This window comes from Canis lupus, chromosome 28, assembly GCF_011100685.1.
Source record: "Canis lupus familiaris isolate Mischka breed German Shepherd chromosome 28, alternate assembly UU_Cfam_GSD_1.0, whole genome shotgun sequence".
NCBI lineage: Eukaryota > Metazoa > Chordata > Mammalia > Carnivora > Canidae > Canis > Canis lupus.
In genome coordinates this window covers 37,060,919-37,074,516 of record NC_049249.1, presented here as the reverse complement: position 1 = coordinate 37,074,516, position 13,598 = coordinate 37,060,919, and the positions used below count along the sequence as shown (strand labels likewise).

General features: G+C 54.8%; 1 long non-coding RNA gene across 1 annotated transcript; it reads left to right on the top strand.

Annotated features, from left to right (window-relative positions):
• The first annotated feature begins 912 nt into the window (after window positions 1-912).
• LOC119866539 lies at window positions 913-5,445 on the top strand. Its single transcript, XR_005380318.1, has 3 exons — window positions 913-1,162; window positions 1,264-1,363; window positions 4,536-5,445. It is a non-coding gene; the product is annotated as an uncharacterized LOC119866539 (long non-coding RNA).
• Window positions 5,446-13,598: the final 8,153 nt, after the last annotated feature.

Sequence of the window (13,598 nt, the reverse complement as noted above, 5' to 3'; positions counted from 1 at the left end):
GGGCAAAGGCCCCTTCCCTAAGAGGTGATCCATAGAGACGAGTCAAGAACTGGACCAGTCAAGTTTGATGATCTGGAGTTTATCTTTCTATTAAAAATAATTTTGATAGTTGCTCATTGATTTAGAGAAAATCAGCTCATCATTTCATGGGTCCTCAACAAGGAAGTTTGAAGTCAACATTTCCAGTGCGTCTGGGTTGCATCTAGTCTATGGGGCCCCTACTATCATTGTGTGGGTTCACCTCCACGACTTTGTCAATCTCCGTGTGTTTACGACCCAAGGCCCTGCTCCATAAATTACAATTAACTTTCTTTCTGAGGGCTTCATGATGTTTTTACAAAAATTCAAATTTTTGCAAGACATTTACAATCATAATTCCTTTGTCTTAAAGACCTTGCCCTGAGTTAATGGGAAGTGTATCTAGTGATATAGAAATAAGCTGTGTTCCACATATGGAATCTGATTTTTGGCTTTAAAATCACAAATCAGTTCCTGTTGGAGCGGATACTCCCTCTGGGAGGTTCACCCAAAGCCCCCTAGCATGAGATTTTCATTAGATCTTGAGGGAAAACTGCTTCTAGAATGTTCTCTGAAAGCTCTGGCTTCTGTAAATTTAGTTTCCGGCCGAGGTAATCCATAATTTTCTTTTTTTTTAATCTTTAAATGCAGGAAATGAAGAAAACAAAGAAAGGATCATTTTATTGACTCCTTATACGGCAGAAAATGTTTTTAAAAAAATATTTTATTTGTTTACTAGAGAGAGAGAGAGAGAGAACACAAGCAGGGGAGCAGCAGGCAAAGTGAGAGGCAGACGCCCCACTGAGCAGAAAGCCCATAGTGGGGCTCTATCCCCGGACCCCAGGATCCTGACCTGAGCTGAAGGCAGACACTTAACCAACTGAGCCCACCAGGTGTCCCGCAGAAAATGTTTTTAACGAATCTGGGCTGGGTTTTGAATCTTCAGGCATGAACCCCGGGCTTCCCAGCCTCCAGAACCCTGAGAAACAAGTGTCAGCTATTTCAGGACCCGAGTCTATGGCCTTTTATGGCAGCAGCCCTAGCTGACCACGACAGGCTCTTTGGAGCCACTCAGCTACGGAGCCTGGGAGAACGTGAGCAGAAGCAAGGCTCTGAGGTCACTGCTTTCCAGAAGCACCGGTAGGTAAGTAGCAGCGGGTGCAGGAAAGCAGTGAACTGGCTGGTGACCGTGGAGTGGGGTGGAGGGAAGTGCCCAGCAGCTAACCCCGGGTGTGTGTCCTCCAGGGGTGAGGACGGATTGTAGCAAAGAAAGAAATCTTTGATTTGAGAAATCACGGCAGCTCCCCAAGTGAACCAGTGAGCCCCCCAGCTGGCTCCCGTCCAGGTAGGTCTCTGTGGGAAGGAAGGAGGGGAGGAGAGTGCTGGGCCCTGGGCCAGGCGGGGTCAGGGCTCTGAGGGGCTGGGGGGCATCGCTGGGGCCCAGGGAGGGGCTGATCCAGGAGGGCGGAAAGCCATCGAGCAACTCCTTGGACTCCTTGTTGCTGAAGACCTGAGGCCCCCAAAGGATCTTCCTTCCCTCTAGGCCTGTGGTTTGGGGGAGCCGTGGGGCGGCGGGGGCAGGGCAGAGACACAGTGGGCAGGTGCTCCTGGGAGATGCAAAGCCCTCCCTGAGCATCGTCACTGAGTGGATGGCGGATGGCGTAGCTGACCTTTGGGGAGTCTTGCTACGGGAACTGAGTGAGTGACCTTCTGACTTGGGAAGACAGATGCCCGGGGGGCTCTCAGGGCTGGGGACATGGGGAACAGCCCGCTGGCCTCCCTGAGTGAGCCGCAGGCAGGGCGGCTGGGGGCGCATGTGGGGAGCCTGCTTGCACCCCGACTCCTCCATGGCTGAGGCATCATTCCCATTTTCTGGGGGTGGACTGTGCATAAACACTCTGCTAATCAGATGTCAGCAACCCATTTTTAGACAACATGAAACACATCGGGAAAAAAGAGAGAGAGAGAATAATGTGCCAAATGCTCCTGCTCCCACCACTCAGAATTTAAAATGTTAGAAGTCTTTGCTCAACCTCATTAATCACCAGGGAAACGTACATCAGGACCACAGTGACATCCACTTCGAACCCTCTAGTTCCGGCTGCAATCGAAGGGTCAGACAATAGTCGGTGCTGGAGAGGTTGTAGAAAAATTAGAACCTTCCTGCACTGCTGGGGGGAACTCGGAATGGTGCAGCCACTTTGAGAAACAGTCTGGCAGTTGCCCAAACAACGAAACAGATTTACACACAGCCCAGCAACTCCAGCCTGTAGAGACACCCAGGAGAACTGAAAGCACACGTCCACATAAAAGCTTGTATGTGAGTGTCCATGGCAGCATTATTCGTGATCTCCAAAAAGGTGGAAACCATCGAAACGTCCATCGGGTGATGGATACATCAAGAAAATGTTGTCCATCCCTACAAGGGAACGTGATTAGGGCCCTAAAAAGGAATGAAGTTCCGACCTGCTACGACATGGACGGATCCTAAACACGTGATGCTCGGTGACAGGAGCCAGACACCAAGGCCCGCACGTCACATCATTCCACTCGTGTGAGATGTCCAGAATCGGGAAATCGGGAAAAACAGAAAGTGTTTGCTTGGAGCAGAGAAGACATTGATTGCTGAAGGCACAGGGCTCTTCCTGAGGTGGCGGAAATGTTCTAAAAATCGACCGCGGTGATGGTCGCACATCTCTGGGAACAGAGCAAAAAGCACTGAGTCGAATGCGCTCGTGGGTTGTACGGTATGTGAATTGTAGCTCCATTAGGCTACTTAAAAGTCCGCGATTAAAAAAAAAAAAAAAGTCCGCGATATTCTTCTCCAATGTTTTTCGTATGAAAGGACCAAAATGTTATGAAACACGTGGAAGTCCCCTTTCTCTCCCTCCCTTCCTCGTCGTGAGCGAGGATTCCCTTCCAGTCTGCTCTAAAACACTGTTCCATGTCATGCCCCTCTCTCCCCTTCCTCATTTAACCACATGCGAGAGCGCTGGGAGACGGTGCCATGACCACCTCCATTTGACGGATGAACAAACTGAGGTCACACAGGTCAAAACTGAGCTTCCCCCGGGGTCAGAGAGCCAGGCTGACCAGGGCCGGGTGCTCCTGTTCCACGTCCGGGTTACAAACTCTACGCCCGCTCCCGCTTCCTCCAGCAAGCGTCTTTGGCCAAACCTCACAAATGATCCCACTGATCTGAAAAGAATATCGCAAGTCACATTAACAGGGAATCTGTTGCTCGCAGAAATCCCAAAACATCTCTGGTATTTTCCAGGAAACACTTTTAGAATCCCAAGGTGATTTCCTAAGTCCTTGTCTAAAAGGTGAAAAATCACTATGCCGAACAGCTCGAGCAGACGGTCGAGATTTCTTCAGCAGAACTCAGCTAATTCTCACGTCCCAGACCCACAAATGTCACAAATCTCCCTACAAGCCTCGAAAATGTTACTACTTTCGTCGGCAAAGGATGAAGAACAGAGAGGAGCTGAGATGCTTCGCATTTCAGATACTCCATCACGATAGGGATGGACCCTCTGGGAGCCGTGAAGCAGTTGCCGAAAAAGGGACAGGTCGACAGAGAAACTTCGGGAAGGCCCATCGCGGGGAGCCTCTGATCACCCCCCCACTCCTGCTGCTCACTTTATTTATTTATTTTTCTTTTTTCTTTTCTTGATTTATTCATGAGAGACCCAGAGAGAGAGGCAGAGACACAGGCAGAGGGAGAAGCAGGCTCCGTGCCAGGAGCCCAATGTGGGACTCGATCCCAGGATCCCGGGGTCACAACCTGAGCCGAAGGCAGACGCTCCACTGCTGACCCCCCAGACGTCCCACTGCTCACTTTCAGAAACCAGCCTCTGAGCCTGGGGGATGAGAGCTGAGCCCACCGGCCTTGTGGGGCCCAGTATCTGCAAAGTGTCACAGGAGACCCAGTGATGGACGAGACCTGGCCCTCGCCTTCAGCGCGATATCCTTATTAACTGATGTTGAGTGGTTTCCTATGGAAAGTCGGCCCATAATAGTGAAAAATAGCAGGGTTTTTAGATACTCTTTAGACCCAGGAGGGAACAGAGATGCACAAACTAACTGGGGCGCCTCAGGCCGTGTGGGAGCGTGTTTGGCGGACGAGCTCGAGGCCATAGAACCCACTTCGCTCGGGGCAATCTAGGCGTGAACCTCCCGGTTGCAGGTCGAATTGTGGAAGTCCCAGAAAGAGATGTGGAAGTCCTAACCCCGGCACCTGTGGATGTGGCCTTATGTGGAAATAGGGTCACGGCAGGTGTGATGAGTTACGAGGAGGTCAGACTGGACGAGGGTGACCCTTAATCCCATATGGCTGGTGTCCTTGTAAGAAGGGAGAAGGGAGCTGGTGGAAACGAGGCAGGGACTGGAGGGACATGGCCCCAGCCAAGGGAGGCCTGGGGCCCCAGGAGCCGAGGGGTCAGGGAAGGACCTCCCCTTCTCTTTGTTGAGCATGGGGTCCTGGACATGGGTCTTGCCCACCCTTGCTTTTCTAGGTTGGCCCTTGCTCCTGAGCCCTGACTCCGTCTGCACGAACCCAGCCTGGCTTCACCCGGGGCCCCTCGGAGAGACGCCGAGCTCTTGGGCTTCTGCGGCGTCTCCCTGAGAGGCTCTGTCAGCGACGGGACGCAGAGTTGAGTTGCCCCCACCTCCTGAGTAATCCCAGGGTCTGAGTCGAGGGTCCAGACAAGGAGCCCCAGGCCGGCGGACACCGGTCAGCTGTTTCTAGGACCCCAAGAGGTCATGGGACCCCAAGCCACCATGCCCTGGCCCCAAGGAGCCTCCTGGCCTCAGCGATCTCCAGCCCCTGCTGTTTCCTGGCCCCCTGCAGCTGTCTCTTTCCAGAACTCTGGTTCCAGGGTTTGTCCAGGCCCCTAAGGTTGGGACGGTGTCTGGGACCTGCGGGCCTCCTGGCCCCTCTGAGAGGTTCCACCCTTGACGAGCCTCCTTCTGGCAGGAGGCCCCGAGCCTGGGGCCTTGCTCACCCTACTGTGCGTGTAGAGCATGACCTGAGAGCTCCAGCAGGGCCAAGGGTCCCCATGAGCTTCGTGATGCCCCATGGCCCCTCCCGAGGGGACACGCCTCCCGGCGGAGGAGCAGCAGCCAGCGAGGCCACGGCAAGGCCAGCACACAGGTCATCGGATCTGCTGGATCTAATGACGTGTGTTATGTGTCTTGTCATCCTCATTTTCCAACTTTCTTATTTAGTGTATTTTACAGAACTCTCAGGCCATAATGAACTGAAAACAAGAAACAAAACTGGCCCTGGACCGCAGCGAGTCTGGAAGCAAGCAGGTGTCAGAGGCACAGGGTCCCCGGGGCGTGACTGCAGGGGCCTGGCCCCGTGGGGGGCCGTCCTCTGGGGCTGGAGCCGAGTGTCCACCGCAGGACCCATCCCGTGGACGTGAGCTGGTGAGGGTTCAGGCGGGTGGGGGGGAACTGGAGGTGTCCCAACTGAACACGGATCTTCCCTTTGCACCACCTGTCATCCCTCCCCGAGGCCCCCCTCACCCCATCCCCCCCCAAACACACACACAGCTGAGGAGTGACAGCCTGGGGACTTAGGGAGGAGCCAGGAGGGGGTGGGGGGGGTGTCAGGGAAGCTGGCCTTGCTCTCACTGGGTCAGGGTCTCACGTCCTAGCCTTGGCCCCTCTCTGCCACCCCTGCGCTCCCCAGCCCGCCTGCTCGCCTGTGACCTGAAGGGGCTGCCCTGGCCCAGGGGTCAGCGCCAACTCCGACCAGGCACCTGCTTTTGTAAAAGAAGCTTTATTGGACCCCGGCCGCGCCTGCGCTTTATGCAGGGCCTGCGCCCGCCCAGCACAGCAGGGTTGAATAGTTGTGTCAACCTGCAGCCTGCAAATCCCCCAAATCCCCCAAATCCCCCGTGTTCACTGGGACCGCTGCCCCCTCTCCGGATGAGCCCTTCTCTACGGGAGCAGCGCCGCCTCCTTGCGGGCAATTTGGAAATGGCACGTCTGCGGCGCCCACGAGGTACTCAGGATAATGTCCTGTTAATACAACTGCCGGGTCATTGCGCTGCACGCCTGAGACTCACACAACATTGTAGCCGACTATACACTAATAATAAAAATATATATATTTAAATGACATAAAAATAAAACTAAAAAAGCAAAATAAAAAATGGGGCGCCTGGGTGGCTCAGCGGTTAAGCATCTGCCTTCGGCCCAGGGTGTGACCCTGGAGTCCCGGGGTCGAGTCCCACGTCGGGCTCCCTGCGTGGAGCCTGCTTCTCCCTCTGCCTGTGTCTCTGCCTCTCTCTCTGTGTCTCTCGTGAATAAATAAATAAAATCTTTAAAAAAATAAGTAAATAAATATTTTAGAAATAAAAATGAAATCTTGCCATTTGCAACGGTATGGCTGGAACTAGAGTATATGGGGCTGACGGAATGAAGTCAAAGACAGATGCCAAGTGATTTCACTCGTAAGTGGAGTTTCAGAAGCAAAACAAATGAGCAGAGAGGAAAAGAGGGAGACACGAACCAAGACACAGACTGTGAACTCTCCAGAGCCCACTGAGGGTCACCAGAGGGGAGGTTGAGGGCAAGGGTGGAGATGGGGCAAACAGGTGCTGGGGGGGCAGTGAGGGGAGCACTTGCCGTGAGGAGCGCTGAGGAAGGTATAGGATTGCCGAACCACTATACGGTGCACCTGAAACCAATATTAACAGTGTGTTAACTAACATTTAAATGAAGACTGCAAAAAAGAAAAATTTAGTTTTTTTAAAAAAAATGTATTTTATTTATTTATTCATCAGAGACACACAGGGAGGCAGAGACACAGGCAGAGGGAGCTGGATGCCAGACTGGATCCTAGGATCCCGGGATCCCGCCCTGGGCCAAAGGCAAGACAGCCAACCGCTGAGCCACCCAGGCGTCCTGAAAAAATTTACCCTTTTAGTTCTTGTAGTCCCAGTTGATGCAAAATTAAGGCATCGTACTTATCATTTTGAGATTGGGAGCACAAGCAGGTGGCAGTCTCCGGGGCGTCCCTAGGGAGGCTCTGAAGGGTAATCTCACCCCATCAGGGCGTCTCCAGCCCTGGGACAGACTCTGCATCCGCATCCCAGCGGCCGTGTCAACGCGGCACCACGAGAGGGCAGCATAAGCCCGTGAGTGTGGCCAGAGCAGGACCTCGCACTGGGGACCCGGGCAGAGGAGGGGAGGGGGGCTCCGAGAATCTTGGGGCTGGTGCGGGGCTCTCAGGAGTCAGGGGCCCCAGTGCGGGGGTCCCAACCGTGGAGGGGCGATCCTAGGGTCCAGGGCACCTGGGGGAGCAGAGTGTCCCCAAACCCCCCCACCCCACCCCACCCACCCCCTGTGTTTCTGGAGATGCTCTTGTCTCAGAGATGCTCCTTCACAGGGTGCTCGGCCTTCCCCCTCCCTCCCGCAGTCCCGGTGCTCATCTGCATCCTCAAGGTTCCAGGAAGTCAGGCAACAGAGAAATGTGCCCCGTTCAGCTCTTGTGACCCTTCCCCCCCATGTCCCTGACGTGCGGGTGTGTTCCTGAGGCCTCTGTGTGGGTTACGATGACTTACACCGCCAGGCAGGCCTTGGCAAACGCTGACTTGGCATTTGGGGGGAGGCTCCTTTTTTTAAAAAGTTGAATTTTCGTTCATTTGCAAGCTGCCTTTGCCAGAATGGGGTTTGATTCCACCCAGCAGAGTGCCTCCCCCTGCGGGACTGGGAGGAGCAGACTCGGGGTGGAGGGGGGTGTGCCAAGAGGAGACTGGGGATCAGAGATTCTTTTTTTTTTTAATGATTTATTTATTTATTCATGAGAGACACACACAGAGAGAGGCAGAGACACAGGCAGAGGGAGAAGCAGGCTCCCTGCAGGAGCCCAATGCAGGACTCGATCCCAGGACCCCAGGATCACAACCTGAGCAGAAGGCAGCCCTCCCACCGCTGAGCCACCCAGGCGCCCCAGGATCAGAGAGTCTAAGTACACTGGGGACCCATCCGTCAGGCCCGTGGGCGAGTTTGCTTGTCCTGATCCCTGGGTCTCCCTTGGGCCCCTTGTCTGGGGAAACTCTTGTTACTTGAAAAAGCAGCCAAATGTTGATCATTATAACCCAACAGAGTCATTGAAGAAATGCAGAGGCCCCACACCTCAGGCTCTTCCTCTCCATGTGAGTCGGTGCATCTGCCTGCTGGACCACAGGCTTCCAGGCTGGAGGCTGGGAGAGGGGACGGCAGTGGGGTCCTCCCCTCCGTCCCCCACCCCGCCCCCCAGCCTGAGAACACAGCCCCCCGCAGTAGGACCACATCGCTGGGTGAATGCAGCCAGAGGAAGCACGAGCCTCGGAGCAGCTGGATCAACCTCACGCCTCGGTGATGCAGATCATCTGCCACGGCGGACACCCAGCCCTTGAGCGTCCCCTTCGTCATTAACGAGTGTCACCAACTCACATTTGTGCCGAAATCCTTTTAGGTGCCACACGTGCTATATCCTTGTAGATTCTGGGTGTCGGAATCCCCCTCTCCCCCCGACCTCACCCACGGACCTGTGACAACCTCAGCTACATGATGGGCTGATGTCCCACTTTGTGTCACCGGAGGCCCTGAGATCAGGCCACCTCCTTCACGCAGCCCTCCACAGCGCCCTTGGCCGCACACCCTCAGCATTTTATTTGCATTGTGTGGGCACGGTCATCCCCCCACCAGGACAGGCTGGTGGCCCCGGATCCTTCTCGCACAGAGCAAATGGACTAAATTAAGCATGCATCAATGAAATTATCTGCTTCCCCTGAAACTAGGTGACCTCTGAGCGGGGACACGTTCCTCACAGCTGCCCAGAAGCAGCCGGAGTGTTGACATCCAACAGGAGGATGTGGCCAGGCCCGCTGTGGACAGGCGGTTCTCAGGTCCTGTCAGGAGTCAGCGGCGAGGCGCTGGCCTGCTCCCCTCCCCGCCTGGCCGGCCTCCCTGGGAAGGGTCCCACCTTCCTGCAGGGTGCCGGCCCCTCTGGGCCCTCGGCCCCTGCCTGGGGCAGCCCTTCCCTCCCTCGGCCCGGTGCCCCCGCATCCCAGTCCTGCCTTCCTCTGCGGCCCCTCCTGCTGCCCGCAGCCCTGTCCTTCCTGCCTTCTGGAATGTTCCCCCAAAGCAGAGGCCAAGCACCTCTCGTTCCACTCCCAGCTCAGAGTGGAAGTTCAAGAGGCTCTTCAGGGGGGCTGGTCAGAGAAGTCTCCGGAAGGCACGGCCTGCAGACCCCAACCTGTCCAACCCGCTTCCTCTCCCCTAAAACCTCTCCTCGGTCTCCCCGAGCAGCTTCCCGTGTCTCACCCCTGGGCGCACCTGCGGCCCTGCTGCCTTCACCCTGCCTTACCCTGCCTTGCCCACTGCCCTGCCCACTGCCCGGCTCTGCACAGCCTCCGCACCCCTGCCGCTCGCATCCCTGCTTGGCCTGGCCGTCGGGCTCAGCCGCCCGGGGTCCCCGCTGCTGCACCCTGGCCAGGACCAGGTGCCACCCTGCCTGCCCCTCCCGCCACCTTCCTGAGCATCGTGGCTAGATGCAGCCCCCCATGTGCTGCTGGGGACACTCTGCAGGCTGCGGCTGTCCCTTCTGGTCTTCGTGTAGGCCACCTCCCCGCCCACACGGCCTCCAGAGCACCGGCTTCGGGCCCTCACCCCCGCCAACCAGCCCAACCCAAGTGTGTCCCCCTGCCCGGCCAGGCCCCACGCTGCCCTGCGGACAGAAGGTGGCAGGGGGTGCCCCCCAGTCAGCAGTCAGGGTTCCTAGACCTCACTTCTGGGCATGCACGCTTGGCTCTACGCTCACCCTCAGGTTTGAACCTTCACTTTGTCCATCTCAGGAGGTGAGATTTATAAAAAAAAAAAAAAAAAAAAAAAAAAAACCCTTCTTCTCTGCCTTGAAGAGTGGCAGCCACGGCTGGAACCGGGTCACTGCCTCCTGAGAAGCACAGTCCCCAGCAGCAAGGCCCCGGAGCGCTGCCCCATAGCTCTCCCCCCACCTCCTCCCCTCGGAACTCCCTGCCACCCCGAGCATTGAACATTGCTTCCAGAACCCAGCTCTCTGGCGCTGGAAACTGAGACATAAAAGTCAATTACTTTATTGGGCTTAAAAAAATGAAAAGCAACCAGCAGACAGGATTTGTTTCCTAATTTATTTTCGGAACGAGTTTTCACTTGGTATTGATTGCCGCCAGTCCCGGGTTGGGGAGGTGGTTTGAGATTTGTGTCCTGGTCCCTCTAGAGGCTGGCACAGCAAAGGCCAAGCACGCATCTCCTTGTTTGATAATAAATTCATTGGTTTTTTTTTCCCCCTAAAAAAATGGTCACCAATTTATTAATATAATCAAAATTAAAAATCTCACCAATGTCTTTTTTTATAGTTGGTTTGTTTGAATCAGAATCTAGGGCAGCCCCGGTGGTGCAGCGATTTAGCACCACCTGCAGCCCGGGGTGTGATCCTGGAGACCCGTGATCGAAGTCCCACGTTGGGCTTCCTGCATGGAGCCTGCTTCTCCCTCTGCCTGTGTCTGCCTCTCTCTGGTTCTCTCTGAATGAATAAATAAATAAATCTTTAAAAAAAAAAAGAATCTAAAACAAATGGTTAGATATATTTCCTAGATCTACAATGGTACCCACATGCTTCTCTTTCTCTCTCTTAACAACTATTTTTTGAAGAAACCAGATCGTGTGTCCTATAGAATTTTCCACCTTTGCAATTTGCACCATGGAAATTCATTGTTTTTAAAAGAAAGTAATGAGGAAGCATCTCAAGAAGCTGGGGATGTCCCCCCACCACCACCCCTCCAATGGAATATTCTCCAAGGCGCTGCCCATCCTCCCTCTGATCAGAGCATCCCTGGGCAGGTGAGTGTGAGCTGTAGGTTAATATGAGGCTCCCTTAATCCCTCCTAGAGTGGAAACCTGTTTGCATTGGGAGCAAACTTCCTTCCGGGGCCTGGCGGCTGGGGGCGGCCACACCAGCTCCTCCCACCCTCCTCCCCTTTGATGGGATTACTGGGGGCTGCGGAGGATCCATTTCACCTAATAGGCTCTGACCGATGGCCTTTGGTGGGGTCACCTCGGAAACCTCCCAGGGCCCGAGGCGAGAAGCCTTTCTTTCTTCTTGAAAAATTATTTCTCATACTCGGCGTAAGTTCTGTCTCGATGGGGATGTTTCATAAGTTTGCTGCTCTTGGGAATCATCAACCTCTGAATAAGCTCATCCTTCTCTCCAAGAAACTCGAGGGAGGAAGGTGGATTCTTTTTATTAGTGTAATTATTTTTTGGTGTCCTTCCTGTGGGGTGTTCAGTGTCTGTATTTGATGTATTCGAATGAACACGGGGGAGTTAGTTCTATGAGCAACGACCCCTAAGGAGCCAGCATCGCGGTAATGCAGCAGACCCGTCTCGGAACGCTGGGCATGAGGACGGCGTTGGGGTCACAGGTGGCTCACAATATTCGGAGTACGACGATGTCTTATTCGAATCCACATGCTGTGAATATCGGAGGCTGCTGAGCGGGCCCTGGAGGGACGTGAGGACCAAACCCTGCGGAGGCCGTGCGCTCATGCACCTATGGGTTCCATCTGTCCCCTGGTCCGAGCTGGTCTGAGCAGGTGCCACGTGCCCCCGGAGCCCTCTCCTGGCCCCCTCACCCAGGAGAACCTCCGCACTTGCTCTACGTCCCTTACGCCTCTTCACGGACTCCCTAGCGCTTATCTCTGATTTGTCCGATTCCCCCTCTCTCCCTTCCTTCTCTAAAATCTAAGTTCCGTGAAGGCAGACCCAGGGCTGAATGCACCTGCTACCACCCCGGGCTCCTAGTCGGCACCCACGGCGGCTGCTGGGGTGAGTGGGGGATGAGAGAGGATTTGGGGTCTGGCTCAGATGGTTTGGCATCTCAGCTACCCTGCAGGCTCGGGGTGGCCGGTAAGCTGCTCCAGAGCCAACTGTGGGTCCTGCTGGATTGTGAGGGGTGACAGGTTCCTCCTCCCCAGGTCCTCAGAGGGCACAGGGCAGGGAGGAAAGCTGAGAGGTCTGTCCACGGGCGAGTGGAGGCCAGGGCCGGGGAGGCCTCTGGAGGACTCATCTCCCGGGGAGCTCTCCCTGGATGCCCAGGGCACCTGGCACGCTGCTGGGCACGCTTGTCACACGACAGTTGGTCTGGTCAGTGCTGTCGATCGGTGTCTCTATGACCACAGGTGCGGGGTCTCGTTCACCTCCGTGTTCCAGGTGTCCAGTGGGGGGGGGCATGCAGGAGGCCCCCCACCAGCCTGTGTTGATTCAGTACGTGTTTGAGTGTGGGGGGCCCTGCAGCAGCAGGACGGGGTGCCCGCCTGTCCCCGTGCACCGTGTCCCTGCGGGGTGGGGAGAACCGCGAGGACGGGGAGCCGGAGGCCGGGCATCATTCAATCACAGCCGGGCACCCACAGCAGAGTCCTCACCTCCACCTGCCACCCCAACCCTCGGGCAGCTCCCAGGTGATGCGCAGCCGGTGACACCCTGCCGCTGGAACAGTACCTCCCAGCTTCCCCTACAGACAGAGTCTAAGTAAAAATTGCTAGAAAAGGGATCAGGCAAAGCCTCACTCACTGGGTGAAATGTAATTCTGTGACTGCCCGCCGAAAACTGCCCGTGCACCTGACACCAGGGTTCGAGAAGACTGTGGGCACCTTCCTGGGTGGCACAGAACCCCCCCCCCCTTCCACTGTGAGGAGCTGCTCTACACAGGAATGAATGCAGGTTTTTGGGGGGTTTTTTTGTTTTTCTTTTTTTTTTTTTTTTGGTTTTTTAAAATATTTTATTTATTCATGAAAGACACAGAGAGAGGCAGAGACACAGCAGGCAGAGGGAGAAGCAGGCTTCATGCAGGGAGCCCCATGAGGGACTCGATCCCAGGACCCCGGGGTCACTCGATCTCAGGACCTGAGCTGAAGGCAGATACTCACCTGGATGGAGCCACCCAGCCGTCCCGAGGTTTTGGAATAAAAAACACAAAACCACAGAACTGTGTTTTTCAAGGCTGGAGCCTCTGGCAGCCCATCTTTATTACATACACGTATTACATGTATATTCTTATATAGATAAAATTTATATTGTGTCTAAGTATATTGGTAACATATATGTGATAAAGATGGACTAGAATCAACTGGTTTTGCATATGTAAATATACAATAAAACAACAGCACACATAGGTCTACACGCGCTGTACTGGCGTCACAGCTATACTCTTAAATGCATAATTTATTTAAGATGTTTAATTTAGGGGCAGCCCCTGTGGCTCTGCGGTTTAGCACCGCCTTGGGCCCAGGGCATGATCCTGGAGACCTTGGATGGAGTCCCGCATCGGGCTCCCTGCATGGAGCCTGCTTCTCCCTCTGCCTGTCTCTGCCTCTTTGTGTGTATGTGTCTCTCATGAATAAATAAATAAAATCTTAAAAAAAAAAAAGATGTTTAATTTAAGGGGCGCTTGAGGGGGCTCAACAGTTGAGGGTCTGCCTTCAGCTCAGGGAGTGATCTCGGGGTCCTGGGATCGAGTCCCACGTCGGGCTCCCTGCATGGACTCT